At 40.3% G+C, this 25,277-nt stretch overlaps 2 protein-coding genes across 2 annotated transcripts in view; one reads left to right on the top strand and one right to left on the bottom strand.

The window, feature by feature from the left end:
- The window catches only part of si:dkey-245f22.3 (uncharacterized protein LOC492819 homolog), a 351,352-nt gene that overhangs the window by 170,793 nt on the left and 155,282 nt on the right, over window positions 1–25,277 (bottom strand). The window lies entirely within an intron of this gene.
- The window catches only part of LOC129355488 (caM kinase-like vesicle-associated protein), a 47,347-nt gene continuing 24,806 nt past the window's right edge, over window positions 2,737–25,277 (top strand). Inside the window, exon 1 of the mRNA XM_055025083.1 lies at window positions 2,737–2,985. The gene's annotated coding sequence lies outside the window, so the exon portion shown is untranslated. The remainder of the gene's footprint in view (window positions 2,986–25,277) is intronic.

Raw genomic sequence — 25,277 nt, 5'->3', positions numbered from 1 at the left:
ATCGAGTCACTTTGCACCATGGTGTCCCAAAATGGTGCGCTTTATAAAACTGTCACAAAAATTCAATTGTCTTTCACTTTCACAGAATAAAAGTTGTTGTTTTTACGTTTTACTAAGCTTGTGAAGACATTGGTGTATTAAAATGTGCTGCAGAGTTATCAACTAAATTTGTAATTCAGGGAGTTTAAAAAAAGAAGGAAGAAATGGTGTAAGTCAATCCAGCTTTATTCTCTTGCATCGGATCGGGATCAGCCGATTCCAAACCTCTGAATCAGAAATGGAAACTGGATCGATGCTTCCCCTGAATGAACTTCATCAAGACTGTGGCTGCAATGGAGCAAAATGTGAAAAAAGCTAAAGTACGTTTAGAAGGCGTGTTGTGATTTTAATTTTGAGCATTGCGGCGCCGTCCACGAAGCCGCATCTCCCTCTTTAAAAGTCCTGGTTTTGTGGAATCTGCACAGCAGGAAGCCGCTGCCAAAAGAGCCATTCATTCATGGATGGCTACCAAAAACATGCAGCCGCGTCCTCGTGCTGATTGCATTAGTGTCCTGAGGTGATTTACTGTTGAACAAACAAAAAGCACCGCTTTTTACTCCACAGGCTTTAAAAATAAATAAATAAATAACTGGTGTGGTGGGTTTGCATCTGTCTGATTATGAAAAATCATCCTCTCCCCATCATATCCTCAATATGTTCACAAACTCCCGGCCCAAAAAAAAAAAAAAAAAAAAAAAACCCTCCAACCGTTGCCACGGCAACTCCAGATCGAGCGCTGCGATGCTACAAGGCCACGCATGACGTTGTGACGCGTCTGAAGAGAAACGCCGCGACAAAAAGACACTTCTGGGAGGAAGACGGAGACGATGCCGCAACTTTTCAGACTGGAAGCAGAGCAGCAGAATACGGAACCCATGCTGCATCAAGAGAGAAAGAACAGAGTTCTAAAACACACACACACACACACCCACACACACACACACCCACACACACACACACACCCCCCCCCCCCCCCCACACACACACACACACACACACACACACACACACACACACACACACACACACACACACACACAGCCCTGCAGGTTACAAGCACCGCGATTTAAAAATAAGTGATAAGTGAATCTCTGCTGCTGCGGCACAAACCATTTAACTCCACAGCGACAGAAAATGAGACGCGGCTCAGAGACGCGCGCGGGCTGTCGGCGCCTCTTACAAATGATTTGTTTACATCGGTTCACTCGCAAAGTGCACTTCCGCTGACCTCGCGGCCAACAACGCGCGAGACTCGCGCTCTTCTTTTCGCAGGCTCTTGCGCAACACTTCACCTCCATTGATCGTCACGTCGTAGAGCGGCTTCGAAAAAAACGCCGAGGCATTAAAAAGGAGAGACCCGTGACACAGAGGCGGGTCGGGGTGTCTCTGGTTTCCTCACGTGCGTGACTCTGCCGTACATCCCCAGCAGGCGTTATGGTTTGTCTAAGGTTAACTGGACTGTTTGGACCTTTGATTTATTAAATGTGAAACTATATCTCATAGGGAGCTATCACGGTTGGAAGGAACCGTCTGCTCTCTGGGAATCCACTGCAGTCCAAGCCACTGAAGGTTAAGTAAAATATTTTCCCGTTTTTCCAATTTAAAGAAATCTCTCCTTAAACTGGGATTAGCATCACAATCGACAATCGGGCTGCAAATACTGAAAACCTATTTAGTTTCAAAGCCTCTGACCTACCACATGATATAACATGCCTCCCCACTCAGCTCCTTCAGACTAGCCAGCAGGAATTAGCAAACAGCAGGGGGAACTGCACATCTGCTGAGCTCATTTTACACGCAAGTTCACCCTGAGAGCAGACGGCAAGATGCTAAAAGAAGTCTCCGGAAACCGCAAATTGTCATCAGAGGACCTTCAGCAGGATTTTGCCACTGTTGTGATAAAAAGGCCCGTCTGCACGGCCGGAAAGAGACGGCACGAGTTTTAACTTTCATGGAGCGTGTTCAAGCCTTCACTCTGAAAGTAAAACACGAAGAATTAGCCAAATAATACGCTGACAAAAAACAAAATTTATGTATTTTGTTTGAGTTGGCCAAAGTTAATTGTTGGTGTATATCTGTAAAGCAAATCTTCCTTAAATCATTACCTGTTTAAAATAATACCTTAAACCTCAGACCCACTTGGAGTGAAACGCCCAGGTTGTGATGCATCCCGCGTCTTGTCTCTCTGGGGGCTTGATGGCAGTGAAAGGCTTTTTGACTTGTTTGTTTTTGACCAACTCGCCTCATCAGATCACATGAATCCAAGGCAAAGTCCCTGCAGAGCTTTGACAACTGCACATTTGTGACGATACACACAACACATTACTCCAAAGAGGCATGTAGAGAATGTTTAAGGATTTAAGAACTGAAGAGACAAGATCCATGCAGGACCTCATCCGGTCTTGTGACGTCTCATCTATTTCCTAGGGCGTCTGTCAGCAGCAGTACCTAAATTACAAATAAATATGATGTCTTTTTCTTTAGAGTAGCATATGTCAAACCTGCAAACATTCGCCGAATAAAAGTTGTTTGAAGTCACGGACTCCGTGGTCGAGTTGCTAGCTAATTATCAGCCACGCAGCTATTATTGATTTCCCTGTGCGCGCACGCGCACTCGCTCCCACATCCTCCGGGGTCCGCGCGCGCTCCGAACCCAGCTCCTCTCCTCCTCCTCCTCCTCTTCCTCCTCCCTCTGCCCTCTCTCGCTCAGAGCTCGACGCGCACAGGCACAACAGATGGTCCAGGACCACGGGCTGCAGGAGCGCAAGAAATTGGCTCGCAAGTATTTTTATACCTCCGAACTTCGCCGGAACGTCCAGTCTCAGCGGAAGTGGCGCGGGAATTCTCCGTTGACAAAAAGAACAAACAAACTAACAAACAAACAAAAAAGTCGACTTTCCGACAGTCGCCGGAGCCCCGCATTTAGAGGCGCAGTTTGCTGCCGAGGTAAGTTGGGATTTTTCTGAATAAAATGTTGCTGACTGCGCGGAGGAAGCGACGAGTCCTCCGGCGTCTGTGTCGCTCAGCACTTTTTGTCGTCCTGAATCGGTGTTCGAGTGAGAAACAAGTCGACTGCAGCAGCGACTGTTGGAAACGTTTGTTTAACTTGAAACCGATGGACAGCGCACGTGCTTTGACTGTTCCAAACCGGTTCACTGAAGTGAACGAGTAGAGGTCCAAATGAACTTCACTTGGCCACACAAATTAATAGGTCAATCATCAAGCGCATAATGAGGCAATTGTTTAATTAAATCAATCACATAAAATTTTTTTTAAAAAACCTGCATAATGTTGTGGCTGTATGCTGTCATACTTGATTTCATATTTAAGTCTTAACCATCGGAATTAATGGGCGTGTCTTATAAAATTGATCCGATTAACTGTCGATCAGCCAATCACTTGTTAGAATGCATTTGGGGGACCAACGTTAATTATTTTATAGTAAAGCACAGAATTTCTGGACGCCAATATCATTAAACAAAAGAGTTATTTCGTCTGTCTTACAATTTATGCTTACCCGGAAATAAATGCAGTTAGAAGTAAAATTTTAATTGTTTTAATGTCTACATTTATTTACTGCATAATTAAGTAATAACATGTAAAAACAATCATGCATGATTATATTTATTTCATGAGTTCCAACCATTCATCTGTATTAAATGTGGCAGAATTACTTCAAATGTGAAACACAGATGTCATTTATTTATAACTTACACATATAATTAGTCGAAATTGTATTCTACTTTATTCATTACTGCTTCAAAGATATTTTAGCAGCTGCTTCAGGGTCAGGAGCTGTCAGTCTGCCAGTCCTAGTGAAGGTTTTTATTATCAGTAAATAATGAGTTTATGGTTTTCTTATTTAGCACATCTAAGGGACAAAGAAAGTCAACAGTTTTTTGAGAAAAACCTAAATCGGAAAAGAAAACCAACAGGTGATAGAATAAAATAAGATGCAGTGCAGAGTCGGCCTGAGGTATAAGCAAACTCTGAATTCCTTCTGCTTGACCAGGAGCCTCAAGAGTGCTTGAGGTTTTAGAAACGCACCAGTTCTACACAAAACAGACGAGTGATGAGATTTAGTGGCCTGAGGTCTCACAATATAAAGAGGCTACAATATTTATATATTCATGATATATCAGCCAAGTGAAATCTGTCTTGTAAACTGCCATGCTGTTCCTCTGTGTGGCGCTAAACAGTGAAGCGAATGTAAACTATTTTGAACCCTGGGTATGAAAATGTGTTTAGACTGAAACTGTTTGGTATGTGTTTGAGACTCTTATTTTGAAGCAATGCAGGAAATAGTTTCTGAGACGCTGTGCTCTAATTAGTAAAGCTAGCTAATAAAGATGGCTAGCCAGACTGTTGTGTGAAGAAACTCCTACTAGTTTTATACTGTTTGCTTGGCAGAATGCAGACAAAATGGTGAAGTGATGAGATACAACAAATTTTTAAGCAAAGAATCCCACAGCTGGCTAATAAGTAGCTGCTAAAGTTAGCATGTAGCTTAGCGCTTGGCTTGCCACTACACAGCTGTTGAGCTGGGGGTGGGAGGTTTTTTACAGAAACTTGTGTTTGTGAAGGAGAGCATTTTCACAGTTTAATTTTTTTTTCTTTTTAAACATTAAGACCACCTCAGCACTGGACAAATTTACCAACAATTTGTGGACTGGTCAAACTTGGAGAGAGATAGAACCCACACTGATAATGGATTCATTGTGAAACTTTTTACCCGAGACATAAAAAAAATATTTCTGCATCTCCTCCCAAATTATTCTAAGAATTTTTCTTGTTTACTTTAAGATTTTCTGCTGCTTTTCTTAAGCTGCGGTCACATTTTCTAGACTGAGTTGCTCGTGAGCAAAACATTACATTATTCCAATGTGCATGTTAATTGCAATCAGCTAATCAATTTGTGGATCCTCCAATTAAATTACAGTAGGGGTGTCAAACTCATTTTCATTTTGGATCATCTCAAAAATCTGAGAGCTCTTAAAGGACCAGTTGTTTTAGTGCAATCAAAAGGTGGCACCAATTTATAAATGTTTGCAAGAAATTTTTACATTTGTGCTGGTGTATGATGTGAAATATATGACTTTATTACTCACCGTATCAATTACAGACCAGAACTTGACATCAAGGCTGAGACAGCAGACACTTGAACTCAATGTTTTTGACTCAATTTTGGAAAAATTTGTGGTAAAGTCAGAAAAGAAATTTGGAGATTTGGTTTGAATTTGACAGATTTGTGAAAAACTGGGAGAACTTATTGGTGTAATTTGGAGTCTGGAGGGCCACATAAAAAGCTATGGTGTGCCAGATTTGGCCCCCAGGCCTTGAGTTTGACACACAGGAATTCCAGTTGGTTAGGGCCTCATGCTGCTTTCCGTCAGCTCTGCTATAATATGTTAGAGACCGGCTCCGTCTAAGACGTACATCTCGTTTGTTCTGCTTGTGAGGTTTGTCATTGACTGTATGTTTGCCAGCGAAGCCACATGCTTTGAGTCCCACAGAAAAAAGAAATCGCTTGCAGCAGCATCACCATTATAGATTATAATGGCATTCCTGCCCTCAACGAGCTGAGCATAATGACTTTTTTCTTTCAAACCCAGAAGACCTCCTTTGGCCCCACATGTGTCCCTCGAGGCACCAGCCGCTTACAGGAAACGGCAGCGGACCACCGCAGCCTCCCAGTTTGTACACAATTAGCTCTCCGGGGTAAACGACTCCAACTTTTCCTCGTCATCCGCTCTTAATTCTCTGTGAGCTGCTGGCAATGTGGCGAAGGAAACACTTTTGAGGAGTACTTTGCAAATGCGACTGTCAGGGAGCAAATTTGCAATAGCTGCTGATTTATTGAGGGCAATGGAGACGTTTTCAAATGAACAAGAGAACAGGAGGAGAGGGACACTGATTCCTCTGCAGATAGATGGCATTGGGATCCATTTTCACAGACTTACAAAAGCACAAATGTGCTTCTACAAAATAAGTTTTTAATTCAGATTACATGTAACAAACCAAAAGACAATTGAATTGTAAAGAGTCATTTGGATGTCATTTTTATCAGGTGTGTGTTTTCCTCACCTGATAATCCGGTAGACTCCGTTGCAACATTTGTTACATTTGCAAGAGGTGCGATTCACTGTCACACGAACCAAACCCTTTGAGAAACCTTCCCCCCACCTCACCTGAGGTGGCGCTGCAGCAAGAACCACTGAAGGAAACAGCACAAAAAAACTGAGGAAGACCCTGAACGCGACTTCCTCCTTTACAAAATGTAACCAGAAACGGAGCAGCGTCAGATTTTAGCAGTTGTTGTTGGTAAAAGATCACGAGTCATTTCTCCCTCTAGACTCGTGCGTTTGTTTTGGTTGTATTTACCCAGAATTACCTGCGCTATAGTCCGCTTCCTGCTTAAGAAGCAGTCTCTGGTCCGCTTGCATCCACGTAGACATTCAAACCGCGCCAGAGTTCACTTCAACCAAACCGAGACATAGGTTTTTAGGTGGGGCACAGTTCAATTTTTGGGTGATTTATGCATTCCCAAACCCTCCCCCTCCCCTAATAAACTGGACTTTCTAGGAAAAATGGACTGGAGTTCAATTAAAACAGACTAAACATGGTTTATGTGAATGTTTTCTTCATAAGCTGATGAATGCTCTTCTGGCCCAGACTCTCGTCTGAGGTGGACAGCCCTGTCTTGGTAATTACTTTCTAACCTAATTCTACTTTAAACTTCTTATCCTCAACCCGACCTATCTGTCATGTTCCTTGGTCTTTATGACACTCTTTGTTTTACTCTCAAACAAACCCCTGAGTACTTCATACAACAGCCAGTTTGTTATTCTTGATTTTATTTGGCCGCATCAGAGTAAAAGGGGTCTAATTACAAATATAAACGCAACACTCTTAAAAAAGAGTTGAGAAAATTTTCTCCACTGGTCTAAGATGCTTTAAAATGTATATTCGTGACATGTTAGAGTTAGAGCTTCAACTAACGATTATTTTAGAAATTGAGTATCCTATCACTTATTCTGGCGATTGTTTAATCGGATTAAAAATTTGGCACATTATACTGATTTATTGTTTAACTTGCATCTTCTATTCCTTTTTTAAATAAGAAAATACACATTGTAGTGCTTAAATTCAATAACGTAGCATTTCTTTAGTGAAATTGAACTGGGCGAAGCCACTTGAGAAGTATTTAGTAAAACGTACTGACAAAGATGTTCTTAATACAATTTTGGCTTAATTACTGCTCTGAGTATGTGTATGAGTCTGTACTCTCCCGTTAATGATTAATCGATTACTATCTTACTTCTTGCAATAATCTATTCATCACGATTGAGCCGATTAATTGTTTCTGCCTTGTATAAAGTGGGAAGTGTGTTCATACGGCTGTGTTGTTTTTTATGTTTACGTTTTCCTGACCATCCGTGTGAAAGTCTGGCCGTTTCACCGTCTGGAGGATGAACTCGATAGTTCAATACCAAAAGCAGAGGAACTGTCGCCCATTAGGTCCACTGCTGCTGACAGACCCTCACCCCAGGCGGTGTTTTATTAGACACTTGAAACGATGAGACCGCAACCATAGAGAGCCTTTGGAAGTAACTGAGGATTTCCGCGTGATGGAGGAGAGAGAAGCCGAATGAAATCAAGCAGAGACAACATGCACCAGATTGTGGAAAAGTTAGATCCGCAGTAATAAGATAGGACCCGGCTTCTTCCAGCGTGGACTCTGAGTGCAGTCTCTTGCTTTGAAGAGTGAAATCAAAAAGCTCAGCCGCTGTAGAGGCCGACTCATTTTGACTTTACGAAACCTTCATGTGAGGTTCGTCTCATAAACACAAAGTCTGCCTCCTTCATTTTACATCAGTCAGTAAAATAAAGAAAGTTCCATAATTAAACATTTGCTTATTAGACGTCATTTTCAAACAGCCTGCGGAGGCATTTTGTTTCAGAGAATGCGACGGCGTGGAAATGCGATGTGACGCTCCCAGACATCTCGGGCAAAACGCTTCGTGTAAACCATCAGGGGCAATCAAGTCAACTCTCGCTTCCACGTGTTGATTCGTTTGGCGTGATTTAAGCAGCCAGATGCTGTTCGATTGAGTTTTGAAATGTCGTTGCTGCTGTTTGCTGTTGCTCCATGAAACAAAAGCAAAGCTGGCCTCACATGACCGAAGCCGTCGCCACAGAAACGAGAGAACATCGAGATGGGATGTATCCTGCAGATGGGCGTACAGTATAGAGCGATGCCACGCTGTGAGAAGTGAGAGATTAAAGAGATGAAAAGGGAGGTAGGTGACTAGAAAAAAACCCAAACACAATCTGTAGTTGTTAAATGGCTGTTTGAAATCTGCCTGTGAGCTTCTAATCTCACCATGAAAGGATGGATGCTCACATAATGAAAGATGACAGATGAATCTAAAAAGGATAAATTATGCTACATCGGCATTCAAGCCCTAAACCAGCAGATCATCAGAATACTTATGAGATTCTTGCCTTATGCTCTCTGTATGCACGACCAGATGAGGCTGCAAACACCAGCCTGTGGAGTGGAAGCTGAGACATTTAAGAGTCTACTGGAATATGCAGAAAGAACAAACGGCAGTGGCTAGCCATATCTGTTTCCATAAGAAACAGCTGGTTTCTGTTCTGAAAGTTTCAGACCTCATCTTTATTTCTTTACTTCACCAAGAGATGTTTCTCCTTTACTGACCATCCTGGTTGTTGTGATGAGATAATTATAGACCATCGTCCAGCCTAAAGACCAGCGTCTGATAGAATTGGGTCTTAGTGTCATATTTTTACCACATTGACACAAATTAGTTTTCTGATTATTAGTAATTTCTATTCATGGCAAACTTCTTAGGAAGCTAAAAAACAAAAACAATCTTTATTTACATTTTTAAAGGGATTCCAGCAATTGTACTTGTGTTGACTTTGTTAAAACATTCTCAATAACAATTTTTTTTTGTCAACTGAAAAAAGAAAGAAATATTCACTTTCAGGACTGCCAATAAATTTGTTCAGTATTTGAACTTGATAAGAGGAATTGGAAGTGATATGGAAAAAGAAAATATGATCCATGATGATATCTAGGTTATATCACCAAAGATTCTTTGTTTTTTTATGGTTTTGTGGAGCTGGCTGATCAGGAATGTTAGGTAGAGCAGAGGAGGATTTGTAGAAAATGCCCCAGGGCCGGATAAGAATCCCAGAGCGGTTGCTTCAAGGACCGTAGCCTCAGCATATGGCGCACTCGCTCCACTACGAGCTCTTAAGTTTGTTGAATCAACAGAAACCAGAAAGAAAGATGTGATCACTGCTATAACATTTAACCTCCTCCTGTTTCTACGTGTTAAAATGTTTTGTGTCGGTGAGCGATGCACCGTCTGCCTCTCACCTTTTACCGATTTCTGCTCCCTTGACTCTCGCCTTGACGCTCTGACGAACAAGTTGCTGACTCAGTTTGACTTTGTTGTCATTAACGAGCTTCTATCAGGGAAGGCCTGAGCAGTAATTATTCTTTAATGACACGCAGCAGTACCAGTTCAGTTTCTAAGGAGGAAACAGAGTGCATTAAAGCAGGGGTGTAGCCTGGGGTGCTAAATTAAACCCCAGGAGACACAGCAGATACAAGACAGGTGTCTTTATTGTGGTCTCTCGTCATTAGAGGAAGGGCTGCTCTGGCGTGCAGCATCAAAGAGCCATCCTGCCCAATATCCACAAATAGAAAAATTGAAGGGGAATTTTAAATGTAAACGGATTAATATTTCACCTCTGCATCGATTTGTGTTGCTGGTCTGGGCATTTTACTTGGCGAGTCGTTCACGTATGGAGAAGCAAGTGGTGTCGTTTGTTGTGGACTCATCCTATATCTCTGTGCATTATAATAGAGGATTAATGTTACCACGACGTAATCCGTCAACCTGCCTCCGTTTAGTCACAGGGAACGGGGCTTGATTGGATAATGGCTACTCTAGCAGGTTCTGGCATTGACGCCACCTGGAGAAACTGATGGAGTTTAAAGATAAGGTTGGTATGTTCTTGTTTGAAAGTGGAACTGCAAAACAGCAAAACCATAATACCAAAATGAAGAATGCCAGGAAATGAATTTTCATTCAACTTGTGTTTAACCAGAGCTTTAAAGGGCAGAACTGTTGTAAGATATATATTTTTTAGATTCACATAATGTTATGATGGAGTTTCTTAAAGGGACAGAGACACAATTTCAATGTGTTAAATTACAAAGTCAAATTTCATTGAAGTAATATTTGACATAGAACACTTTTATATCAACTGAAGGTGACATAGTTATTGTGTTCTAAAATGGCACTATGTGGCTGGAAAACACATAAAGCTTCCCCTTTAATTGGAAAAATAAGTGCCAGTACTCACCTTGGTGTCATACCAATATAGCTGTACTTTTTTTCGGTTGTACAGAAAATTCAAAGAAAATAAAAACAAAGCCAATTCTAAATTAAATCCTCATGAGCCAAATTTAAAATGTCATGGAGCCACCTTTATTGACTTCCTCATGGCATTAATGTAGTAAAAAAATAAATTCATAAATAAACTAAAACTCATTAAAAATAAAGTTGTGATGAGTGCCTTTTAGATTTAAAATTTCAGTAAGCTTCCTACTGTTCCTTGTTCCTTTCCTACTATATTTATTATTCATTATTTATGTACTTATTTGTCAGTGTTAAGCCTGGTCTCAACAAACCCATGGCCGTTTAGCAGTATTATCCAACATTTTATCCCATGACTGAACACGACCTCAGGACAGTGGTGGGAGGACAGTGTGTTTACTTCACCAGAGCAGGACGTTTTAGCTTTCATGGCCGCCGTAGTCCTCTGGTGTTTGAGCGTAGCGCGGCAGTTACGGGCCGGGAGCGAGCCGCATGGGCGGTGCGGAGAGCCCAGTGGGCGGTGCGAAGAGCCCAGTGGCCGGCGCTGTAGGGCGAACGCTGGCATGTTGACAGAGAAGCTAAGACACCGGTGAAAGTCTCAGAACGCTGAGGGGCAAAATTTAAAAGCGGTTGTACTGCGTACTGGTTCATACTGGCCAACTTAAAGCACTGCATGTAACAAGGTCTTATTGCAACAATATCCAACAAGGAAAAATCCCACAGTATTTACCAGTTAAGTCCATCTCATGAAACACTGTGAAGTTGTTCTATCAGCTTCTTGAGCTTTCAATGAGCCTGAGAAATAAGATGTGTTCTTTAGACAAGACTCATATTTCGAATGTAAGGGGGGAAAAAATTAAGCATTTTCCCAATTTAAGTTGCACAACATATCCATGACCGGGATCATGGATGTGTTGTGCAACATATGTAATGAGTAAATGAGTTGTTGAGAATGTGACAAACTTCATTGCAAATATATTTTAAATGATAATAAACTTTCTTCATTGAATTGCTGAACTCTAAATCCAGAAGTCATACGTAGAGGAGTCTTTTGGACACAAAGTGCACAAACCAAAGACATGACATGCAAGACATGAAAAAGTACTGCAGCACATCTCTTACAGGTTCAGAAAGAGCTGCTAGCGTCAGCCGCCAACCAGATGCTGCTGGTGTGGGTTGTGGGATCATTCGTGATGTGTGCGATGCCGCCTGTGTGCATTGACCTTTGGACAATTAAGGAAAATGGCTGAGTAACGCTGTAAAAGACTCATTGAGCAACCCACTGACATAATCTCTAAACTGATGATTCATTGATTTCATGTGACAGTTCATCTTTCAGCGTTCCCCACATTTTATAGAGGGAATTATTGCAGTCACACAATATTCTACTGTTTGCATGAAGTGTGATGGAGAAAGATGGGAGACAATGAGGAGAGAGTTGAATGAAAAAGCACCAGTCGTAGCATAAATGTCACCATCTAATAAAACATAGCAGATGCAGATGTTCTGTAAAAAGAATTAGCACAGACAGCATTTTCTGTGGACATACGTCGTCACTATTAGAGCAACAACCTTTTTTTTTGCAGCGTCCTGAACAAACATGGACCAACTGGAATACAGATGTGACTTAGAAAGATGTCCAATACCCTCCTGAGATGCAGCAGTCTGGTGACTCCGAGGGTCTTAGTGAAATTATTCTCAGCACTCACCGAAAGATTACTGTTATTAACTTTTTATTTTTCATTAACATAGAAAGTACTCTGACGTCAGCTCATCTGTTCCTTATTTTGAGCATTCTGCTCTGTGTTCCCAGTTAGACGTGGCAAATGGCTGCTTGAGTCAGGGAGTCAGGTTCTGGTTCTTTTCCTTTTTTTTTGTTTTGTTTTTTTTGTTCCTTTTTTGTAGAACATCTTTCAAAATGGCTGCAATGGTTGTAACAGAGAATATATGTTTGCACTGGAATTGGCAGTAGTTATTGCCAGTGGTGAGCTCAGCTAGCCAAAATGTTGGGTTCACTAGCCACTAATGTACTGAACAAAAATCTTAGCTCCACTTACACTAAACCGCTAAACACATAAAAAATAGTGCAAGCTAATGATAAAACTGCGAAACACAAAAAATGAGCAGAAGCTGAGAATAAATTTCCAGACATAAAAACTTCATCTCTGCTAGTGCTAAACCATGACACATGCAAAAAATAGTGGGAAGTAAATACATACATTTTGCAGAAGCTAAGGGTAACCATTAAGATAACTGTTTCTCAGTCTGTCTCACATCTTGATCTCCTTACAGTTCACAACGATTAGGACACTCAACAGCAAAGTCATCAGCTTCAGTATTAATATCAGATTTTGCTACTTTAAAGTTGTACGAATAGGACGAGCCAAGTCAAAAACATATAAGGGAACATAAAATTGCCCCCAAGTTATAAAAATGGGTAACGTGCCTTGAGATGTGAAATGGCGCCATATAACCTGAATTGAAAATAACTGATTTAAATGCTGCCGACGCATTCTCATAAAGAAGTTGTGTGTTGGTCGACTTCTACATTTCCAGCTCCAGAATATCTACCAGGAGCTCGTTTACCTTCAGATTGATTTGGTCTTAAAGAGGCACTTTCAAAAGAAAACAGACAAAATGTTTTGAGTCATCCAAAGGACGTGCATGCAATTCCACCGAGGCATGAAAAACTCTTGGACAGCTCAGCATCTCATGGGATGGGTAGAAAAGCCTTCACCTTAACGCTCCAGACATCCTGACAATTCACTTCAGGACAGAGGTATTTACGATCAAGTAGACTGCTGGCTATTTATGGATTGAACATGTCCTGAAAAGAGTCACATAAATAATAAAAGACTAAATTGACTGTAGAGGCTGACCGTGCATGTGGTCGTGTGCAGTTCTGATGGAGGGAACAGAAAGCTCACGTGTTCAGGTTGATGTAAGTCGTGAACCTGAAAGACAGAAAGGTTAGGAAAGGCTGTTGGAGTCAGGCCCAAAATTATTCATACCCCTAGCAGGTTTAGGGGTATGAGATTCAACAATATGTTTCTTCTTGATGTAAGTTATATTAACATTTTGCTGGATCTAACAGAGAATCAGTGGAAAGAGCAAAAGAATAGGGTGATGGCAAAGAGGACATAAATAATATATTGTATATATCAACCGTGTCTTAAAAGAAATTTGACTTTCCAATTTGATGTCTTGAAATTGGGCCTCTGTCTCTTTAAGAAGTTGCAAATCTTTCCAACACGTTCAGGATGTTCTCACACTAATGCTCCATCATTAAGCCTCTATCAACGTTCTTCGGAGCGTTGCACAGAGAAATAGTTCGTATGATGAGCTCAGCACTTCTACTTGGTGGTTGCTGATTGCTGCTGCCGCTAGTCTGGAGGAGCAGAGTGAGCAGTGCTGCTCTGTGAGGCGGAAGCTCAGCTGGAGACTGCCATGGCAACCCCAGAACGGTTGCCAGGGGAGATTACACAATTTCTCAAACATGCAAGAGAAAATCAAAGCAACTCTCCAGGTCTGTTTTTGATGAGGGAATAACATTATAATATGTAATATATTTAGCACAGCTATTAACAGAAGGGCAAAACGAATTCTGGAATGTCTTTGATCAAATCTAAAACAATCCATTAATAATTTTACAATAAATTTACAAGACAGATTTTAAGTTTTATGTATTTCTACTTTTGCCATTAAATTCCCTCTCTGTCAGGCACCTGAGTCATGTAGTAACGTAAAGAATTTATTTACACTAAGAATAAAAAAACCAGATTGCAGCTTTTTGCTGCATTTAAATGCTGCTTTAATAATTAGACGCTCACCTCTCAACCTGACAGAAATCCACGTTGCTCAACTCTTTGACAGCAGATTAAGGAAGAGTAAGACGACGCTGGGAGAGCAGGTGGTAGTCATGAATGAGCAGCTTTAATGAAAATCATTCAGAACAACAGTTCCAGCTCACCCTGCATGAAAGAGACGGCAGCAAAACTCCCATTCATATGATAATTTACCTCCTCAGCGACAAACAACTTGAACGGAAACTGAAATCGAATCTTCTCAATTTAGCAGTCTGATGAAATCGCAGACAATCCTCCGAAGCGACGATTCGCGCTCCTCTGCGCCGAGCACTACGACTTTGTAACCAAGGCAACCTACTACAGGTATGGTAATTGGTCAGATTAGCCAGTGAATGTGGAGCACTTTCACGGTGAAAGGCACATTACCAGCTGGATGTGTTGCTTCCTTTTTGAGGTCGTTTGTGCGTCTCCTCGAGGTTTCATTTGACGGTCAGATCAACGCTTTCTGCAGAACGCCGCAGAGCTGTGAGGCTGAAGGCCCGGTTCTGGCTGAAGAGGAGCGCATGGAGGCGGATGCCTCCATTAGCGGAGAGGATTCGCACCCCAGTCATTCATCTCACTTCCTCCCACCATATAGTGACCTCCTGTCACATGTCTTGAGTCACCTGCCGCTCTCCACTGCTCTGTGTTGGGACTCTCTCATTGGACCTTGACAGTCAATTAGCCCTAGACAAAGTAAGGGAAGGAAGGGAAGTATACTTAGGTTCAGACTGCTACTATTGATCAGAGGAAGCCGTTCGGAGTCAGGGCCGCTTTTGTTTTTCATTCGCGTGGGAGGAAAAGAAGCACCAGTCCGACTTTTGTGGTGGAGAGGAATCTCTTGGAAAGCAGTGGAGCTGCTTTCTAGTTGTGTTAGCGTGCACAAGACATGCTACGCTTCTATCACAGAGCCAAACATTACAGGGTTTTACTGCTGTTTAAGACTAACATAGCACCTCAGAGCTAAACATGTAGCAGCAGCACAGACGGCCCAACGCTAATGTCAGCGTCCACATTTCTCATCAAGTTCCATGAATGATCTGGAGTTTCTGAAACACTGCAGAGGGATGAGAATAATAGCACTCTATTAGGCGTTTAATATCATTTATCTAGTTTTTTTATTCTTGTTTTGTATTTTTTCTTTTGTGATGTACTTGCTACTGTAAAGTGTCTTGATCATTCATATTGTATGTTGTTTTCAGTGCTGCATAAACCAATCAATCAATCAATCAATCAACCGATCAATCAATCAATCATTCACTCTGATGCCTAAATCATCTAAATTCCAGATAAAAAACAATAAATACTGTTGTGCTGCTCATATATGTATTTACGCAATAATTTAGTTGCGGAAAAGGTTTTTGAAGCTTATGGTGCTGTCAATCATGCTCATGTGTGCACAGCTTTCCCCTCCTCCTCTCTGCCCCTAATTTACTTAGCCACTGATGAGCAGCGGCACAAGTACATACTTTCTGAGGTCTCTGTGAATGTGTCATCCCTCCCTCCTCAGGTTCAGTATGGCCATACAGCTCTCCCTTATTCATGTAGTTAAAAAATACAGTAATTACATTCAAACCATTATGGCATTCAGGTTTTTGTTGCCTCCCTAATATTGTTATTCCTTCCTGATGTGTGAATAATTTCCAGCCTAGGAAGCAATTAAAAAAGAATGAAACAAAAAATAAGCCAATATTTTATCATTTAATTTGTATGTGAGCCAAAGAGCCGATAGGCCGCAGGTCTGAGGCATTTTGTTAGCATGTTTTCCTTCATTCTTGTAGCTTGATAGGAAGCCTTGTCCAAACCCACATTAATAAAATAATAGCAAAATAACATTAACCACAAAACACTGTATTTATAAAATATATCAACATGTTTCCTACATAGAAAGCCCTAACAAACTAATGTAGAAAAACAGTTTCTCCTCACAATATTTATATATTCACCAATAATCTATTAGTTTGATTTGTTCTTTAGATTGCCATTTATATTTTTGGGTCTCAGGAGGTGATTGAGGGATGAAGAGACTGATGTTTGGTTCTTTAGGTTCTGATGGGTCTGCAGTGGTTCCCAAAGATTTTCTGGGCCCTTTAGTGCAGCGCTCCTATGCGTTGCATAGAGTGCAGATTGCAGTAGTAGCAGCAGTAGGAGGTGCAAGAGCTCGATCTTTTCACAGATATCTGTCTCGTTTTATACCGTCGTGACATGGTGACAGTTTTAAGAAATGTGTAAAACACATATTTAAAAAAAAGTTATATTCTGCAGCTTTAACTCGATTAATTTGTACTGAATCCCACTTCAAATAAATCTATATTTTTGTCATTCCTGAGACAGGTGGGCTCAAAAATGCCGACAGCTGTGTTTGGTTTTTGCCAATAATATAGTGTTTCCTCTTTTCTTAGAAATCCAGACAGAAGCGTTTGTGTGTGATTTACACTTCCTTCCGAAACTTTGCTGAGTGGATACAAAGGATTCGCGAGACAAATGTGTTTTTATTGCTGCCAGTTTTTATCTGCTGCTCGTTTCAACTTTCAGAGTTATGAGGTGAAAAAGCGTACAAAAAAAAAACAGGGAAAGTTTAGGAAACTTCATTGCAGAGATGTGTTAGATAACACCCTCTTTGCCTCACACTGAATAAAACAGCGATCTGAACTGAAGTGCTGTGCTGGACCTATAAGAGCTGGAGCCTTCTACCTATGTAAAGGACAAAAGCGCTCACGCTGCAGCTGTGAAATATGCATGCCAGTGTTTACAGCAGGCCGGAAATCTGCTGCAGAGTCATTCTGTTTTCAACATTAGAAATGTGTACAAAACCTTGTCCATATTCTGCAAATGTCACAAAAAAAAAAACAGTTGTGGTGTTTTCATTAAAGAAGAAACGCGATTAGAACCTCACGTGAATCACGTAATGAGTCATTAAAAGACGCACCGCATCTCCATTCTCCAACCACTTCTTCTGTTTCCACCGCTGGCAACATCTGGTTGTCGATCACGTGACTCGTGTGATGCAAAAAAAAGTCTTTCCATTGCAGGTTTGCGAAATACACAAATTTTGATACGGCTGGAAAAATACCCTCATCCTTGTCCAGAAACGTCTCATCAAAAAACATGAGTTTTTGGAAGTTTTTTTTTTTTTTTTTTTAATTGCGTTTTATTAAACAAATTTATTTTCATAAATCAAATTTGTGCAAGTTCAAGATTAATGGAAATGCAGCTGTTGAGGCAGATTTGTTTATAGGAGTATGTTCATCTGTGTACCCAATAAAAATCATCATTTTTTCCCTCAACAAATCCTTGGGTCATGATTTTTCATTTATTTTTTTATTAAATGGTTTGAATCCTAATTGTGCCCTACTTATGAAACTATGCCTGTTTCTGTTTCTCAGATCAGCTTTATCCTTTAAAATGAGTGAATAATATTTTTGAACAGGAGAGTTTAAAGAACCTCTTTGGGAGTGACGCATAAAAAATTGGCATTCAAATAAGCAGGTGTGTTTAGGTGGGTTTAATATGTCTTTGGTTCTGTCTCAGTAAACAGATTAATTCCCCCGGATTCTTCACATTACAACCACAAACTGCCATTTATATTGTATGAAATTGTATTCAGTGCACCAGATAATTGTGAAGTGAATGCACAATTGTATATGCTTTTCAAAAACATGGAGTCACTATTTTGTAGAATCACATTTTGTGGTAAATCTCCATCAGCTTTGTGTTTTAAAGGAGACAAAATATGAAGAAAATGAAGAGCTATATGGATTGTTTTCTAACACTTAAAAATAGTGTAAGTTTTAGCACATTTGTGATGTATTTTTATCTTTAAATTCAGAACATCTGTTCACAAACCACAGGCTTCATGCTTTCTCATCTTGCTGCTTTATTTTGTTGCGGTTCATTACACTTATTGCATTTCAAACAGCACTAACTACTATTTAGTTTTTTTTATGTAATTACTGTTCAGCGCAGCAGTTTATATTCTTCCTTCACACATTATTTTCACAGTTTGTCAGTTTCCGGTGTTTGGGATAAATTAGATGTTCTTATCAGAGCCATTTCTTTGAGCTATAAGCAAAAAGAAAAAGAAAGAAAACAACAACAAAAAAAATAGTTTCAGTGATTTTGGTTAGACTGTGAAATATTGTTACGAAATATTCTGCCTTGCTGTGTAAACGGTTGTCACCGATGGTGCAGGAAATCTTTAAAGCATGATTAATTATTCACCAAAGCCAGAAAGAATTTCTCAAATCCGAATGCAAATCAACGACATTTGCCTGAAGAGGCACAGTCAACGGTAGAGAAATGCTGAGTGTTCATGATGGTGTTCAGTACGTAGAGGGAAAAAGTGGGGGACGGTGGTTTAGCGTTTCAAACACTAACTCAGAGCAGCTTCACTTTGTAATTATGGGGTGAGCATTCAGGAATGTACGCTCAAATCCAAAGTGATAGACAGCTGCATTCGTCTGAATTTGGTCGTAATTTGCATCATCTTTCTTCATAATCCAGACGTTTATGTTTTTTGATGCAAATCAGTTTTTGCCTCCTTCATGTTTGGAAGAATGGATGATGAGCATTAGTGAGAGATGTAACTGGATCATCGTTATTAACTGCGACAAATCAGAGTAGTAAACACAAGGAGTGTAATGGAGTTGATGCATTTGTCAGAACTGTGTCAGGATGTTGGAGGATCCCATAAGACGAAATGTACAAGTGTTTATTACTTCCTCTTGCTGCCATTAAAGGGGCAGTGTAATTCCATTTTATAGCACAAACAAGTAGCTGTGTTACCTTAAGTTGTTATAAAAAGGCTTTATACATCATTAGACTTTGTAATACAACGCCTCATAATCCAGCTGGATGCTGAATTTCAAGCATCCAGCATCACATCATGATGCTGGATGCTTGAAATAGAAAGAGAGTGGTGGCATTGCTAACTAATTGGGCTGATAATTTCCCACCTGGGGTCACTCAAAGAGTCCCTTTGCATACGGTGAGTTGTTTGGACAGCAAAACAATTAAACAAGACAGTGAAAAGTAAGAAAAGGAATGTCACCTGATATGATGAGACTGAACACTGTGAATCCACAGCATTGATCCCAGTGCACATGCACTATTTAGAATAACAGCACATCAAAAGAAGTACATGTCTTTCAAAGACATGAAAGCCAGGACTTGATTTTCCACAAAATACAGTTTTTGTTCTCACAATTAGCCAACAATTTACCAATGAAACGTGTTTCTCAAAATATCATTATCGTGAGACAGCAGCTTTAGACAAATTATCATATTCTGTATTATGCTACATATTGTTCATGACGTATTTTGAAACATTTTTCAAAAAAAGTGGGTTTTGAGAAGCTCTGCCTCAAACTCCAACAGCTGCTGGGTGTATCAGCCTCTGTATAAGCTCCCCTCTCTCTCTCTCTAAAGCCCCTTTTCAAGCTGTGAACTTCCTATTTTCAGTTCAGTGAAACGATGATATAAGGCAGGAATAAAAGGAGCATCCTCTCCCAGTTGGAGAATAGAGCTGTTCAAACTGAATGAGAGCAGCGAGTGGAAGACGGAGCCAACGCGCGGTGCTACGCCGAGACGGAGTAGAAGCTAATGAGAGCAAACTTTCACTGGAGACGGGGAAACGCGTAACTCTGTGCGACAGAGTAAAAGAGATGGGGCAGAAAAATACCTTGTTTTTGTCTTAAAGTTAAAGGAAAAAAAGCTGTCTTTTTGCTTGCTACATTTTAAAATCAACCTGTTGTCACTTTGTATGGATTATTTTATTGTATCTTGTATCAGTGACATTAGCAAAGCTACATCTGCGTTTTCCACCAATGAGCTTCGGTCTCATCTTTGGTTGTTGCTCCTTCCTATTTGGACCTAGTTCTTCCATAAAGACATGATCTTATCTCACTACAGTTTAGATTTATAGCCAAAATTGGGACAAATTGGGCCTAAATACATACCGCAGACAATCAAACCAAATGAGATCTGTTCATTATAGTGCAAATAGGAGCAGGCAGCTTTCCCTGTGGAGGAAAGGCAGAAAGGTGCAGGCTTTCAGTAGACTGATTGCAGCACATGGCACAATAAATGCACACGTTGCTCCACCCTGCTCCGCTACGAAATGGTTTGTACTTGACTCAGCCTATGGTTACAACAAGCGACAAAATGGAGCTGGAAGATGCTGAACAAAAGCTAAGAACAGGACAATTTATACAGCTTACTCAAATTTCGGTCTAAAAATGAAAGCAGTAATAATTTAATTAAAACTGGACTCGGCTTACTTCTGGCTCAGGCCTCTAATTAATGCTAAGTAGTCGGTTTGGTTTGGTATCGGGCAGCATGAACTCTCGGCAGGGTTGGATCTTGGTCTCATCTGTGTTTTGAGAGGCCATTTTGTCCAACATTCGTGTCTGACCTTATATATGCTCTTCCAGAGGAATGTCAACAGTTGCCATCGGAAACATATAATTGCGCAATTTGACATTTTTAAAATACATTTGCTTAATGTAAACGCAGCACTTTCAAACAAGATAAAACATTTTGACACTAGAATGAGGTGGGGTTTTTTTTTGGCTGATTTGGCTTATTTTTGTAAAACTGAAATGGAAACACATGATCAACAACCAGATGTTGCCACTGGCACAAACCACAAAGAAGAAAACGACAGGAAGTAGTTGAAGGATTGTGGTGCAGCATTTTTCTTTCTTTTTTTTTTTGACTTATCATGTGACCAAACTTTCTTTGTGTGTCATTTTAATTGCGTTTCTTATTTAATGGAAACAGCAATTGCCAGAATATTCATTTGCCAGCTGATGTTTTCTTTTCCAGTCTGCTGTCTTCCTTCATCTTCACGATTTTGTTGGCTTACAGTCGTTCTGCAGCAAACCTCAGACGCTTTCACAGACCCGACTGTGAAAAAAAAAAAAAAACCTTGATGTTTGTGGTTGTAATGTGACCAAAGGTAAAAAAAGTTAGAAAGGTTTAAAAACATTTGCAAAGCACTGTAGCAAAGCTTTAAAAGTCAATAAGTATAATATTTTAGACATATTTATGCCAAACATAATGCTGCTTTCTGTCTTATCTCATCTCTCAAACAAGGTTATGAAGTGAATCAAAAATAATTTTCATTTTGCGGGGCAGCAAAAGATGAAGGGGTGATAAAGTCGTGTTTTTGTTTTTGTGAATTTAAATGCTTCAATTTATCATGCAGGGTGCAAAAGTTTACGAACAAAGTTTTACTTAGTGGTTTAATAAAAAAAATAAAAACATTTTCTGCACAGCAGCAAATTGAGTTTAGTGAGTAATATAGCTGAATGCTGGAGATGCTCTTACATCTCCAGCACTAGTTTAGGACTAGTGTGTCTTTACATCTGAAGCCGGTGTTGCCCTATGAATGATACTCATTCAATAATCCCAGAAAAAGGCCACATATACAATAATTTGGCCATTCTGTAAATGTGTGGTTGTAATCGGTTGTAATCAGCCTGTCTACTGTCTGTCAGAGGGTTTTTTTTTTTTGTTTTTTGCAAACTCTGAAGTCATCTGTTTTCGTTAAAAGAAATGAAGAACACATTAGCCCTAAGCGACTGTGGGACTGCTGATGAATTCTTTGCACACTGACGCCACAAAACTGCCTGTTACACGCTATTCAACACCAGACTGACTGTAGCGCTTGTTGTTTTGGTGATGATGTTTGTGGAATAATTTTCCTCAAAATGCAACTGTGAAGTAAAACTAACAGGTGAAGCACAGATGAACGCTGTCAGTTTGTTGGAGGAGCGGACAATCAGACATAACTGATAGCAGAGAATATGACTAAAAAGTGATTTTATTCTCATTTGTCACTGTGCTGAGTTTCATTCAGAGATAGTGGGATGCAGTATAACGCCTGACGCGAGGCAGAACCGTCCTAAAAGTGGGCCGCCGTGTGCTCAGAACCGAAGATCCGGCGCTAGACTGTCGCCTTCTGCTGCAGCCCGTCTCCTGACACGCACAGCTCCGCGTCGCCGCTGGGAATCAGCTCTTCCCGCAGCGGCCGACGCACCAAAACCCTCACTTCAAACACAATCCACTTAAAGTCTGCTCTTGTTATTTTCACAGATAGCATGTCTCGAGTTCACTGCCCATAATTTGTTTCTCCTTTGCTCTATCAATTCCACCGTCAGCAGTCCGGAGGGACTTTCAATTAGCGCCGGTCCGACATTAAAGCGGCGCCCGTTTTATTTATCCCCGCCTTTGGATGATCATTTTTCATGTAATGTCGATTTTATGCGCGGCAATTAAAATTTCTGTCCACTGAAGCAGCGTACAGGAACAGGGAGCTAATGAGATTGGCTCCTGCTCTGCAGACGAGCGCTCGCTTCTTTATGCGCAAGTCATTTCCTGAGAAAATAACAATGAAAAAAATAAGAAAGAAAAAAAAGAAAGAAAAGTGAGAGAGTGCGTAAAAATGTTGATTAAAGCAGAATGGGATGATTTGCAGCATGAGTCAAGATCTCATTAAGTAAGAAACGCCGATCCCAATATGCTTGGAAATGGAACAGAGATCACATTAAATTTTATTTACTCCAAAGAGTAAATAATGATCTGAGAACCCACTAAGCTCAGACTGCAGGGTGCTGATTGAAATTTTGGATTAGCTCAAGACTATTAGCAGTTTTGAGTTAAAACATAAACCTTCAAAATGTTCATTTCCATCAAAATTAACCTCATGCAAGATAAACGTGACAAAACACAAACCCATTCAAAAAAATGTGATTATTGAAAAGTTAATTTACTTCGACCATTTTACCAAGTCAGTTCAGTGAGAAGACACTTCAAGGTTCTTTAGTCGTAAAAACACCAATTGCCGACCAATTATGGAACAACAGTGAACATCGTCACATCAAGCAAATTGTCAAAAAAAATGAAAAATACATCAACTGTTCCAGTTCCAACAACTGGATAAGTCTCTCTGGTTTTTTACAGATCTGCAAAATTCACACAAAATTCCCAATAAATTAGTTGATTCCCACCTTTTTTCTGACTTCATTGACATTTTTTTCTCAAAACTGGTCAAAATGTTGGGTTTTACTGACTGCTGCCTCAAGTTGTAATCAATGGATCGACGCAGTGAGGAATAAAGAGTCACACTTAACATCGCACATTAGCGTAAATATTGTAAAAGTTCCTTACAAGTATTTCTAAATTAGCACCACCAGATCTGTGATTTTGACTACAAAAAAGCACCCCACAAAAAACAACCGCAAAATCCTGGAGGCACAATTATTTATTAATATTTTAACTGTTCAATGGGATTTATCAATACATTCTGGCAAAATAAAGCTGAGTTTGCATCAGAGCCTCCGTCAACATCTAACATGTAACGTTATTCTGCTGAATGAAGAGTGGGAGCCTGCATCTTATTACTGCAATGCATTCAGGGAACAAATCACTCAGGTTGACCTTTTTGTTCAATGTAAAACCCTGTTTTCGGCACTCAGTGTTTATAATCCGTAAAATCTGTATAATCCGAGAAACATCTTCTCCCTGTGAATGGATCAGTGAGCACTCAGTTGCTCACTCTGAAGTTGCTCTGAGTTTCTTGCGTCCGCCGTCTCTCTTGCTCCGATCTGACCTCCGCCACACATTCAGACAATGCTGCCATCATCCGGTTATTTATTTGTTTTATTTGTTGTTGTTTTTTTATTTCTTCGCCCGCTGCGCTCACAGTGCTTTCTTGCATCATACCGTAACGGCATAAAGGTACACTGCTTCTGACAGCAGAGACGTTCCTCAGGCTAAAATTAGAAACGGTGGGTGCATTGTTTGCAAATAGAAGAGGACAGAAAACGCTTCGACTACAGCAGATTCAGAAGGGAGTAAATAAAAAGGGGCTCATATTTACACAGCTACCACAACAGTTCAGTCTGGAGATGAATTGTCAGCAGATGTTGTTTTTTTTTTTTTTTAAATCAGGCTGCTGGAAGCTAATGTGTGAGTTGAGTGTGAACTGAAGGACCCTCTGCTGGTCTGTGCTGGAGGTGAACGAGTGGTCATCCAGTCGTAGATGGACGGCACATCAGTGATCATCAATAATCGCCGGATGTTTTCGCCGCTGACTAACATTGTTAGCTGACATGGAGATGAGTCGGTTTGATTATTTTTGAGTTATTTTCGAGGCGCCAGTGGCGTTTACTGGAATATTAGAGATCAGCATGTGACTTTAATAAATTAGTTTTTTAAATCTCAGATTAACTTTAAATTTAATTTGAATTTAATTCTTGAAGCTGTTTAGAAATCACTTAATTATGCAACTGCATTCCAGTGAAGAAACAAAAAGATAAACAATGAAACTAACACTTACTGAAGAGAAAGTATCAAAAGTATGAGGTTTAAAGTTTATCATTCTGCACGTGTCTTTCTCTGACATTTAAATAAAGTTCATTTTGATTATTTTTTCCCAGATATTGCCTAATGGAACATGAACTTGCACATGAAAGCCACCTTTGGTTCGCCAGCGTATGGAAGAAGACTAGGGCCGCTGAAAAAAAACCAAACATTGTATTTTCTCGCAATGCTGAGATCAAAAGAGCACTTTATCCCAAGGTTCCTCCACACAGCTCCTCAAGACTAGTGGCAGCAATAGTTAGCAAACGCCTGGTGAAGCTGCCAGTCTGCTGAGCTTATCATGTGAACTACAACAGTTGTTTTTTTTTTTAGTTAAAGGTTTTGTTGGCTCTTGTGGCCTTTATTTGAAAGTAGTTTGACAGGAAAGAAGGTAACGAGCGAGGGGCAAGCAAAGTATGAAGCAAAGTCAAATTTCTTTTAAGTTATTTTTATATTTACAGCATTTTTAGTAGAGCTGAAGGTAGCATATATACATGACTGTGGTCAAAGTTGGTTAAATATGCCTGTAAAATACATAACAGTGTCCTTTTAAACAAGTGGACCAGAGTTGTTTTTCGACTCTAGTCGGGTTCTATGTGCTTCTTTGACT

Source organism: Poeciliopsis prolifica, unplaced genomic scaffold (genome assembly GCF_027474105.1).
Source record: "Poeciliopsis prolifica strain line A6 unplaced genomic scaffold, Auburn_PproV2 SCAFFOLD003, whole genome shotgun sequence".
In the NCBI taxonomy this organism is placed as follows: Eukaryota; Metazoa; Chordata; class Actinopteri; order Cyprinodontiformes; family Poeciliidae; genus Poeciliopsis; species Poeciliopsis prolifica.
This window is presented reverse-complemented; position numbering and strand designations above follow the sequence as displayed.